Genomic DNA, 12,776 nt, shown 5'->3' on the forward strand with positions numbered 1-12,776 from the left:
AAAGAACAAAATGAGCTTTTAAAAAAATCTATAGCTTCCTTCCCCTTCCTTTTCTCATCACCATGATAGAAGGCTGTCCTACACAATTTGACTTCGGGGTAGACGAAACATCAGAAGCTCCTTTTTATAGTCACAGAACAAAAAACAGAAGGAGAGATGAGATCCTGGCTTCTGGAGTGGAGGCTGCAGCCCTGATTTGCGCTCGGAGGGGCTGACAGAGCCTGTGAGAAGGGCAGGCACTGCGGGGCATGGGACGAGCTGGTCGGGAAGCTGAGCTGGCAGCTGGGGGAGAGGGGGCAAGGGGCTCGCGTTAACTTGACCTGCTGCCTAACTCTCTCCTGTTTCAGGCGGCGACCCACAGCCCAGCACCCTCTCCTGACACAGCAGCTTCTCATTCCCAAAAGGGAGTGCTTCAGCTTTCCATCGAACCAGTTTTGTGCCACCACAGCCCCGCTGCACCCGCCGTGTGATCCCAGGGGGACGAGAAAGCCTCTAATGCCCGGGCACCGACTGCAGCAGTGACCGGTGCTGCAGCCGGGCACGCTCTGTCAGGCCCCGCTGACCCGAGACTAAAGTGGTTTTAATTCGCTTTTTTTTATAGCTCTTCCGTAAGCCAAAAGCCCATTAGGCCGGACACCCGGCCAAGCCGGACCGTGGCGCTGGTGTCGTCACGCCGGCAGCGGGCTGCAGGCCCATCCTGCCGCTTCGCTTTTCAGAAGACATCGCACAGGGGGAGCGGTCGGCAGCTTTGCTCATCCGCTTTATTATTTTAATATTTTATTTTATTCCGTGCTCCCGAGCAGGCCGGGCCGGGCCAGGCCGGGGCTGCGCAGGTGGGCGGTGTCGAGGCGCCACCTACCGGGCGGCGGCGGCAGCGGCCCCCTCAGCGCGGCGGCGGGGCGGGGGTGGGGCTGTTGGTGCACAGCCCTGCCCGCACGCACGAACATTACCCCAAACAAATAAATACATCGCTCCTTTATTGCAGCAGAAAGACCCCCCCGAGCCCTTCTGCCTGGCCGCGGGGCCCGGCAAAGGTCGGAGGCGCCGCCGCGTTAGGGGCTGGGCGGCGGCGAGGGGGGCGGCACACGGACAACGCGGACCCCGGCTTTAATTGCTTCCATTTGGCCTCAGCCAGGGGTGGGCGCGACACGGACGTAAGCGAATGTGTCCCGACCACAGGAAGGAACAGTGTTAAACATTTCAATTATACGGGGAGTGAAACAAAGTCAAAGCAGAACAATGAACATGAGCAAATATAAAGAAAGGGAGGCTGGTTAATGGAACATTAACGTAAGAATTTAATGCAACCAGGCTGAATCTGTTTTGCAGCATGGAAGGAAGGAAAACAGTGCTATTGTCCGGGAAAGAAGTGAGCGCAGCGCAGCTCTCAGCCTGTCGTATGGAGCAGGGCTGCCGTGACCCTGGGCGGGTTGTTTCCACTGAGAGATGCTTTTAACACACAGCATCTTTAGGGATCTGGGAACCAACTATCTAGCCTTGAAATCCACAGAAAGGCCGGGTACACAGCCATTCATTCTGATCATTTAATCTCCATTGGCAAATAGCTCAGAATGTACTCTAAGCTACTCTTGCCGCTTGCCTCAGACCTACCTGTACAATAAGACACCTTTTAAAAAAGGCCATCCTGTTGCCAGGACACCGTTTTTAGCACATACCACACTTGGTTGTTCTTATACCCCAAATGTGGGCATTTAATGAGGGTCAAGTTAACCCTGGTACCCCCTGTGGTCAGAGTGAAAAAGAGGCTGTGCTGATGATACATTGATATATTTCTAATGCCAATATGCTAGGATTGTGCGATGTGCTAATATGATTGTGGTACATAACAATGTGATGCTAATGCCAAAATTTGCCTTCTTCTCTTGCATGGGGAAGAGCCACTCTCTTCCACTGGCCTGCTGACTACAGAGGGAGCCCAGAGTGACCAGCTGGTTGGTTTAACTGCTCAGCACTGGATCACAGGAGCAAGTAACTTTCCTTAAAGAACCCATCTAAAGTCTGTTCAGGTTTCAGGTAAACTCTTTCCTATTCCCAACCTCTTTGGTTTTCTCACAATTTCTCACAAACTTCAACATATATGCATGAGCAGAAGAGATGGGGGTTAAGGATTCTTTGCTTATTTGTCCCAAGTGCTGTCTCAGCTTGTGTGACAGTTGGTGCTGTGATGAAGTTTTCATTACAGTCCCTGAACTTCAGCCAAGTTTTCAGACCTGTTGATGACATGTCAGAAAACGCAAAGGAATCAAAGGGTTTTCCACAGAAAGCATTTATGTGTCATGAGATACATATTTTAACCAGAAACTTGCAGTTCCCAGCAGACTGTGACTGGTTTAGTTAAGCTTCCATAAATCAAAGCACAGTGCACAGACTGTGAACATCAAAAACATCAGAATCCCACAAACAGGTATGTCACTGCCTGGCAGCTTTGGCCAAAATTTGCAATAAGGGATCAAAGAGCTTCTACTCAACATTTAGGACTTACTGTAAATCGTAGTCATCCTAGTGGGGGTTTCGCAATTGTCTTTACTAGGAGGCAAAGTCATCCTTCTGTGGGGATTCAGGAAGCAAGAAGAGTCATCCTTAATATGAAAGGGTATCCTAATATGTTCTGTAGTTACTTGAACAGGTGGTTTTTTGTGTGTTGTTTTTTAAAGCAGCAAACTAGCTAGTATCACACAGTAGGTATACAAGCAAGTCAATAAAGCAAGCCTTATGTTATTTCATAGTTGTTTTTTAATCATCTTAATATGCTTTCAAGTCATGTGTGTTCCTAGTAAATGCACTACAGATTTGAGAAAGTGCTGCTAGTCAGCAGTGAGATGGTAAGGAATAGGAAAGTGTACTTGCTTAAAGTTATAAATACTTTTCCAAATTTCATTGGGATGTTTGGACCTGAATGTTTTCCACTGAATAGTAGGACTTTTTCCAAATGCCACTTCAGGGACAAGTGTTAGGCCGTTTATGCAATGGATACATCAAAGTATAAAGTCTCAAGTCTTCAAGTTTTGAATTTTGTCTGATACTAGATCTAAGCCAGGATCAAAATAACCTTCCCCCAAATCTAAAAACCATGCAATTTTAAAAGCTGACTGTTGCCAAACTTCTTAAAATTTTATATCCAGAAACACATGCAGTTCTGATTCTTTCAACATTATCACTCTAATGCAGTGTGTCTGGATATGGGAGGAATATTTAAGCATTGGAGACCAAATTAATTAACTTTTTTGTGTCTCCCATCTTGTAGTTTATTGCATCATAAATACCTCCATTGTGTAACACTCTATGTAAAACTTCAGTATAATAAGCCATTGATCATGGAAAACAGAGTAAATGTGGATAACCAGATTTTTTTTGTTTCTACTGGAAATCTTAATCCAGCAAAATTAATGTACCACCACAGAAGGCCACAGTTTGCTCTTCTGCTCTGCCTCTTCTAACTATATTTATAGTCCATTTCAGGAAAGAAACTAATTAACACAGCCCTTGACTTTTCCATTCTATCATCAGAGTGAATGAAGAATGGTACATAAAACTATTTGGAATTATGGCCTTTTCAGGAACATATCTTCTGACTTAGTGTTAGAGGATATGCCAGCGAAAACAGCTGTCAAATGAGCAGAGCTTGGAATCCATTCCTCAGAGGTTTACCTGCTTCACCTTCTACTGTCCTAGTATCCACAAATTTTCCCCCCAAGCCACCCAGTGGGAGATTGCTTTGGCCATTCCTCTCTTCCAGGAATACTTGAGAAAGTTGCCGGGGCCAGGCCAGTTATCTTGATGGCAAATGGAGAAAAATCCCTGGGCATTTCAGAGGAGTCTAAATGGGAGTGTATCTGAAATCTACAGTGCATTGCATCAATGGTGCCAGGTCAAAACTTTTGGGCTCAAATGTTCTCTTGCATGTAAATACAGAAGTGCTTGCAAAAGAGGGAACAAACTTTCTTCCTGGAGCTGATCATGAACATAAGCAGTAATTTGAATCACCCCTGGAAGAGTCTGTGGTATCAAAGCCTTCCTTCTGGAGTGGGTCAGACTCGCTTTATTCTTCTCTAAGGATAGTTTTTCATGATATTCAGGTACACATAAAACTGGCAGGGCAGAGGGCTTGGTGTCACACCACTGCAGGCAGCCCAGCTCTAATGAGAGGCTTCTCTAGACCCCACTAGAAGCAAATTGGTTTGCATTTTCCTTGGTATGTGCTCTGTACCATAAAGTTGTCACAACCTCAAGTGCAGCATTGGTGGAAGCTCTGTGGAGGGTAATGAAGTGTCAGCAGTAAGAAGCAGAAGACATTCATGAAAATATTCATCTCTGGCCTCATCTGTTGACACCAAGTAGGATTGATGCATGAACATAGTAGATGAAGGACACAAACAGGCAAGAGACTAGCAAATATCTCATTAATAGCTGATATATGTGACATCTTCTTTTGGAAGACAGATGAACAGAAGGTACTCAGAAATAGTTCCCAGCATTATGGATGCAAGTAACAGCAGGTAAACTATAGCAAACTATACAAATATTGGTGGTTAAGCTTGCTTCAAGTCCAGAGATGGTAGAAAGACTAGAGAGTGTTATGTGCTGGAAAGTGTGTCTGTGGTCTTCATGGTTTTCTCTCAAATGGGCCATTGACTCTTGACCATTAGAAAATATCTGTCTTCAGCCTAGCTTATCTTCTGTAACTGATAATGGGCTCTGAGGCTACAATATTGAGGGGAAATAACAGATTTGCAAATCTATTTTACAATCCATCTCACACCTTTTAATGATGGGGAATATATACAAGGGATGCAGTGAAGGTGAACATATTTTTGATGCTTTTTATTAAAGAGCCATCTCCATTCATATGAATGAAATTTAGCAACAAGACATATGTATGTGTCTCTGTGTCTATGTAGTTAAATGGTAAATGGAAAGGTGTCTTTCAAGAACGATACACTGAATGGGTTTTCCAAGATGATGAAATCATTCAGTATGCTATCAAGACAAAAAACTCTCAAGTGATTATCACAAATAGAGATTCCAACCTTTTTTTTTTTTTTTTTTAATGCACTAGCAGCAATTTTGTACATATGATTTATTTGCAATTTCTTAATGGAATGATGTAATGTGCATATTTTACAGAAAAATTTGGATATAGAAAAGAGCCGCTTTGAATATTATTTTTTTAAAGTTTCTAGAGTCTATTTGTAGAGATTTTGAATACAATACTGTTTTTCATAGTAAATGAAAAGTACCTCTTAAATGCTGGCAACTAACATCACCTGTATATAAGGGAGACTCCATGTGACATCTCCATTGGAATGACCAATAATTTTCAAAATGCAAAAAAGTCTTCTCTGCAAAATACTCAGTATCTTGGCAATTTTTTATACAGAACTGAAAGCCTATTTTTGAAAAAAAAAAAAAAAAACCAAAAACAAATAGAGTCTACAAAATTTGGGGCAACTCTGGAGTTTCTCCTTGGTGTAGAAGTAGAACCAATGGGAAAAATAACCTGGGGAAAAAATATATGTATAGATAGAATGTAAATTCAGGACATAGTGATTAAAGCATCTCTTCATGTTTAGTATGGTTCTAATGAAAGACAATTGCTAATAAGAAGTGACTGGTTAAATTGTGTCAATGACCAATCCTATTCTGCATGTTCTGCTGAAGCCAGGCACCCTCTGAGGACAGCTGGAGCTCAGCCAGAATGTCATGACCGTGGTCAAGGTCATAGGTCCTCATGTGCCCAGCAATAGAGTCTTGTTCCTAATCTTTACAAACTCTTTTTTTTTTTTTTCCGTGGGGAAACAGACTGGAATATACTCAGTTAGACACCATTAGTATTTTTAATCCTTATCTCCTTTTGATATAAAAATAAAGCTACCAGTTATTTTTTGTTTCATTATTAAGCCCTTGGTTTTTATAAGGATTTCAGAACTTGCCCTAGATTAGAAACAAAAATAGTAAGAGCTCCTTTTCACAAGAAATAAGATTTAAAGGTATTAGGGGGCATATGCCCTCCTTTTTAGCAATCAGCACAGGGACTTCTTTTTTTCTGACCCTGAAAAAGTCAACTACAGTAGCTCAAAATATGTTTTTATTGTTTATTTTTGTAAATGCTGTTTGTAATATTCCACTAACACACATACACACGAGTCCTTTCACAGTCTTTTTCTGGCTAAAATTTGACTTGCTATGAATAGTTGGTAGGCAGCCCAGTGCAGGGAGATTGGACTGAATGTTGAGACAGGTGTATTTTTGGCTCAGCCAGTGCCCCAGTATGTAATTGTGGTCTCTGCATCAGTTTTTCCTTCTACCCTAGTTTTTCTGTTCTACTTAAACAAAAGCTTTGAGTTTTAAGGCATGACATCTCACTATGTATTTGTAAGTAACCATACTCAAAACAATGGTTTGTACTTGAATTCTTATGCTCCATTAACATTGAAATAACAGCAGCCTTTCAATGGTTGCCTCTTCAGAGGAGTTGGGCAGTTTTGACATCTTGCTTTAATATTAAATTGGGCTTTGTTTGGAGCTGTAGCAGTCAGGAACAAACTATTATGTGTGGGCATGTGAATGCAGGAACAAATGGAAATGGCTGCATCCAGGACTCTGGAAATCATTATGTTCGTGCCATCACAGACTACCACATTGCACAGTTCTTTCCAGAATCAGAGCATCAGCTTGAAGGGCCATTAGATGCTCCAGATTTTGCAAAAAAACAAAACCTGGCTATTTTTTTCTGAGATTCCTGATGGTTGTGATTCTACATCCTGAATCAGTTCCATTGATGAATATTCAGTGGCCTCATCAGTCTCCAACACTGATGCTAGCCAGTTCCCTTTTGTTCCTTGGTGCTGGCAACAATGTTCTGATGCAAGACTAAATCTCTGTCCTCAGTGAGAGTGTTTTTTGGAAAAGGATGAAGTGCCAGACAAGATCAGACTAGGCCTGTGGCTCAACTGCTGTAACACCTGCTCTCTGGCTCTCTGGCATGGAAGTAGCTCTGATCTTGATCTCTAAGTTAGAAGAATTAAATGTTCACACCCATCTTTGTGTGGTTTAATCTGCCTTTCAGAAGAAAAGTGAAATAGTTTTGCATATTTTTATTACTGTTCAGAGAAATTTCCTCTTCGCATTCCATGTCTTCTGGGCCTCATTGCCTAGGCACATTTCAATCCAAGGCGCATTTTTTATCTTGCAGTTCAACAAGGGCCTTCCTTCTCCTTGCACTGTGAGACACATTTATTCCTTTCTTATGAATATACACTACGTTCCCCAGTCTAATTTTAAAGCGGAAAATTTATTTCCTCATTAGAGGTTTGAATTAACCTGAAGCCTGTTTATCATGATCTTCTTTCTTAAATATTCTTCAATCCTTTTGAAGCATATGACCATATACCACAGCTGAGATCAGGCATTGTTGGTGATTTCTGTAACGATATTCCATTATTTCCCATATTACTGTCCAGTCCATCTCTAATTCACCCTGCTTGGATTTGCCAAACAAAATGGCAATATTGATCATTGCTTTCCTAGCAATATTGATCATTGCTTTCCTAGCAATTGTCTGCCTCTGTTTTGTGTCTCATATAGTCATTATTAAAGGCAGTAAAGAAGTCTAATGAGTTTCGGAAAGCCCAGTTTGGAACTCAAAGTACTTTTTTTTGTGCAGACATGAAGAGTCGGCTTGTCCACAGACTCAGTTTAGATGCAGACTAGATAATTAGCAAAACAATTCTATTCAGACAAGCCGGACAAGTGACCTATAAAAATACTTTTCATGACCAAATTCACTGAATCTAAACCACGTAATACTTTTGCTATGCCCATCTCTTAGAAAATATATCTTTTTTTTGTGAACTTGGCAAATCATAGCAAATAAGTTCTCTTTGCTTCTCTTCCTGCACTCCCATCTTAAAATGTAGCTGATTCACAAGTAAATAAAGTAATCCCAGCTACAATTGCTACTGGTGTCTGTTCATTCATTCCCAGATTTTTATGACTTTAATGGCCATTTTCTTACCTTACCTGGACATGAGGAAAGCTGTGCAAATTGCCTCCAGTTGATGAAATGCAGTGAAAACATGAAAGACCAACAGAAAGACTAGTTTACCACTAGGCTGGAAAAGAAAAGACAGCTACCTTTCTTTTGTATTCAAAAAGTGTATATGTCTATAGTCCACAAAAATGGACTATTTAACCTGCTCTTGAACTTCCCAAAAATGTTCCCACACCAAGCACCCATATGTGAAGGATTCTGGTTGCTTCATATTTAAATTCCTGAGCTTAAGCTTTGGTCTTTTGGGACAAGTGGGCACAAGCCCAAGAGCCTGGCATTTTATCCCTCTTCCCACATCCAGATAAAAAGCAACTGAGGCTCCAGTCTTGCCCTGGAGACTCTTAACTGTTCTGCATACATGAAAAAGTGAGTTCCAAAAAACAAGCTGATAGAAATAAGCTATTTTGCCAACCATGCACAAGAGTTTTGTGCACAGTCAGCTGTGTGGTGTGGGTGCATGCCTACCTACAGAAATGTGACCTTGAGACTTGTGGACCTAGCTGGTAAAAAGGAAGAGTTAAACAAGAAAAGCTTTCCAGACCTCATAGTTTTTTTTCATAATCATAATGTAGTTGGCTTCTCTGGAGAAACAGAACTATTTGCTTCTTTCTCCTCAATGGTTAAAACTACATTTCTTGGGAAAGACTAATAAAATGAACAATAGAACCCTGGAGCCTGCAGAGCTTGGGTCCAGTTCGTACAAAGAGAAGACATAAAAACAACCCAAAAAAAGGCTGTCTTCTTAAATTTTGCCACAACAACCTCATGCCTAGAACCACAGAAGGAGGTCCACACATAGCTTGCCCATTAATTACAATTTTTGCATCCCTTTGGTTGTATTTTTTGATGACAAGAGCAACTAGAGAAAATCAGAACAGAGAGTTTGGGATCATTCTGAGTAACTTCTTGCTTTCCTTGTCTTGTCTCAGGAGGTGGCAGCTCCTGGACTATTTCTGCAGTTTCCTGAACATTTTCCATGAAGTGCTGACTTGCAGTCTGCAGTCTGTATCACTTAGAGCAATATTCAGCATCACAAAGGATCAGATCCCATAGCAGAATCCAGCCAATCTGGACTTACAACTTGTCAGCAGTAATCCACTGAAAGCAAGGTGACAGAGTACCAAAGATCAGCATGGCTGGATGGTTGGCACATGTGTCCCACATTTTTGGGGGCACATGTATGACTGTGTGTTACATTAATATGCTCTGACTTAGTCTTACAGTAAAGAACTATCAGCCTCCTTCAATAAATTCGTTGTGGTTGAGTGCTCAATTATCTGTAGGACTGCAAATACAGCTGTTTGTTAGACATAAGACATTCATTTAGCTTTCTGTATTGTCAAATACATTATTAGCTAATTTATAGCAGGAGAATATTTACCTCCGGTATGTGTGATGAACCTCATTTGAACCTATTTTGCACCTGTTCTTGCTTGCTCTGGGTAATGGGTAGTGATGTGTGTGAGCCAGAAAGAACTGATGGACTTTTATAAATATAATGAGCTTCCGAGAATGGCAATTAAAAAAAAAAGTATGAATAAATTAATTTCTAATTTCTTACTGGTAAATGCAATGTATTTTGTGTTGATTAACAAAGACACAATGCCCATGAAATCCTACAAAACCATTTTTTCCCCTATCATGTTTCAGAAGATAATTTTGTTTTAATACTTAGTTTTAAAAATAGCTCAAAAATGAGATATGACAGTCCTAGAAATCCTAAAGCACCAAATATGAATTTCTCCAAAGGGATTTGATCTCAGTTTCATATTCAGCATTTCTTCTTACTGGTTTATTTGGAGCATATAAAAGTATTAATTTATTGCTGCATTTAATATGAGAGTGGTGAGTAGCTGGATTTTGAACCAATTTGTAATTGCTGAAAATGTCAGGGCCACTTCTTCAATATTTGTTGAAATCTTTAGTTAATCAGTGACAGATATATATATATATAGCAAACAAGCAGTCGAAGAAAAGCAGACTTTATGTCAATAAAACACTGCATAACATCATCTTCCTGTGAGGACAGAAAATATCACTTTTAAAGAAATCACTCTGATTTTTCAGGTTTAAATCAAAGATGTGTGAGAAGCCGTATCTTTCCTTTTCCACTAGAGGCCACAGAATATAGAAACATCTGAATCTTTCCCTCTCAAGTCGGGAAAGATTCAGATCAGATGGAGGGAGGCCAGGAAGAAGCAATGAGAATTGCAAGGAACTCAGAGTCCATGGGATGTCAGGAAAAAGCAACTGTTAAAGAAAACTGAGCAGGAGAAAAATGGTAAGAGTCTGGCTACTTACAAAGAACTGAAAAACATCTTTTCATGTCCACTGAAGAGAAAGGAAAAATTTATTTCATGTAAGAGAGACTTAGGTTTAGATTTCAGGTTAAAAAGTTTCTAGTGATACAAGTAATGAAACACCATAATACATTGCCAAGAGAAGTTGTTGAATTTCAAGTGTCAGTCAAGATTTTTAAAAATGTATTGAGAAGATGCTTTCATGTATGGATAGTTATTCCCATCAGAAAGGTGGAAGGATAGACCAGATGTTCTGAAACACAGGATCCTACAATGAAGTGTATTTTCTTTGTTTCTGTTATGGCTATTTTTTCTATGGTCTGGGAGTAAACTAACCAGCTTTAGACCTGAAGATGTTGGAAGCAAAAGAAAAAAAATCTAACTTTTCTCATATTTTCCTTCTTCCCTTTTTTGTTTGTTCCTTCTGGATCCATTGAAAAGGGAATGATTTTTTTCCTCATTGCTAGACTAACCCTCTGTAATCTTTATTCTGCATCTGTGCAAAAACTACTCTCTTTTTCTTGTGTGTTTCCAGAGTACATCCCTGCAAAGTTATATCCTTGCTTGATTGCACATTGGAATCACCCAGTTTTCAATGACAGAAATAATCCTATTCCTGCAGAAAATATCAAGATTTTTTCCGAGCTTCTGATCCTCAAGTTAGCAGAAGCAAAATTTCTATTATACACAGCTTTGTTCACCATGAACTTAACAGTGAAAGAGGATTCTCAATCACTAAACTGCTGTGAGTTTTTATTAAGAACCAGGCCTATACAAAAGTTACTTGATGTTCTTCCAAAAGGCCCCAGAAGTTTTGTTATACATTTCAGTAGCAGTAGGACTGCCTTATTGTACTGGGAAAAGATTATTTACCCTTCTTTTTTTTTTTTTTTTTTTTTTTACTTTGCATGACAGTTTTCATAGAATACTCAATAATGCCAGCAGGATTTAAAATTGAATTCAGAATTATTTCAATTACCTTAAATGTTTTACGTTTTTTTTCAAACTAAATGCATAAATACGATCTGCTCAAACATGCCTAGCAGGAGGCATTTAAATGCCTCATGCAGATAGGCTGTTCCCTGCTTCCTAGTTTGGTTTGGTTTTCCCTTTCTTGTTTAAAAAAATCCAGTAGTGAATGAATGAAACATAATTATGCAAATATGCTAAATCCAGTTGACAGGCAGGATGCAGGCAATGCTAAAGCAAAACTGGTAAGCTGAGGGCAATGTCTACATTTCATTATTTATTAGGGGCCAGATATGAAAAGGCGTTTGAGCACCCAAAGAGACAGCCAGTCAGTTTTACAAAAAACACCTCAGTGAATGAGGTACATTTTTCCTGTACAGTTTTACTAGTGGCAATGTGGGGAAATTAGTGGGGGAAATTAGTGAGCAGTGGTCCTCCAAATTAATCTACTTTATGAGTCAGCAATCTTATGTGTTTCTCTGAATGCAAATCCCAAATGCAAAACAAGTGTCATGCATACATCAACACTCTCGATTTTTTTAAATTACCATAAGCTGTATGTAAGAAAAGAACATTTTTTGCAGTATATAGAAACACTGCTAGTGACAGTTTTACCTGTTCATATTGAAATGCTGTAGGAAATTCTAGATCATGAGCAATAATTTCAGTGGTAAACCCAAAAGTTATTTCCAAGTCTCTGCAAAGGTGTGTCATAAATCTGGTCAAAGAGAACATGACAAAGAACTTACCTAGTTAGCATTTTTCTCCAGTAAGGAACTGAAGAAAAACTGAAAAAAAAGCAATGGCACTACTGTTTCTATGTGCAATTTATGAAAGACATTGCTTCTGACACAGCTACTTATGGATATTGACCTTTGTAGAGGAATAAGGATGCAAACTTTCATATGTTGAGGTAGATTGGCTGTTATGAATGAATGGAGTGGAGGATTCCAAACAAAATAAACCTTAAAATTTGTCAGTTTTAGCAGTTTCCTATAAAACTCACATAACAAATTTGTTTTGGGTCCAATCTATTGAACAGTCACATTACTGAGTTGGACAATTAATTATGTAGTGCACATAAAACTGGCAGATGGCATCTTTCTAGGAGGGATTCCAAGCACTTGGGAGGACAAGATCAGTACTCCCAGTGATCCTAAACATGTTGCTGAAATATTCCAAAACCAACAATATGAAATGCTAAGGAACGCTATGCTTGGGAAGGAAGAAAACCAAGAGAAAATGTGAAATGGCTGAACAGAAAAATATCTAGCAGGAATGATGAGTTAAAATACCTTAATATGTTTGAACATTATATCAAGTAAAAAGACCAGTGTCATTCTGGATTGTACTAGGTGGCATGCCATAAGTTAGAGACGGAGGTCTTTTTCTGGCCTCTGCAGCAGTAACAGAACTTCAGCTAAAATATGTGGTCA

At 39.9% G+C, this 12,776-nt stretch overlaps 1 long non-coding RNA gene across 9 annotated transcripts in view; it reads left to right on the top strand.

Annotated features, from left to right (window-relative positions):
* The window catches only part of LOC108963191 (uncharacterized), a 79,015-nt gene that overhangs the window by 24,299 nt on the left and 41,940 nt on the right, over positions 1–12,776 (top strand). For 7 of the 9 annotated variants that reach the window (XR_007776911.1, XR_007776913.1, XR_007776915.1 and 4 more), the window contains one exon: positions 1,897–2,034. This is a non-coding gene — a long non-coding RNA (uncharacterized LOC108963191). Of the gene's footprint in view, positions 1–1,896; positions 2,035–9,000; positions 9,181–10,138; positions 10,353–12,776 lie in introns of all 9 variants that reach the window. The other 2 variants (XR_007776912.1, XR_007776910.1) reach the window with 2 other exon arrangements.

Source organism: Serinus canaria, chromosome 2 (assembly GCF_022539315.1).
Source record: "Serinus canaria isolate serCan28SL12 chromosome 2, serCan2020, whole genome shotgun sequence".
NCBI classification, from domain to species: Eukaryota; Metazoa; Chordata; class Aves; order Passeriformes; family Fringillidae; genus Serinus; species Serinus canaria.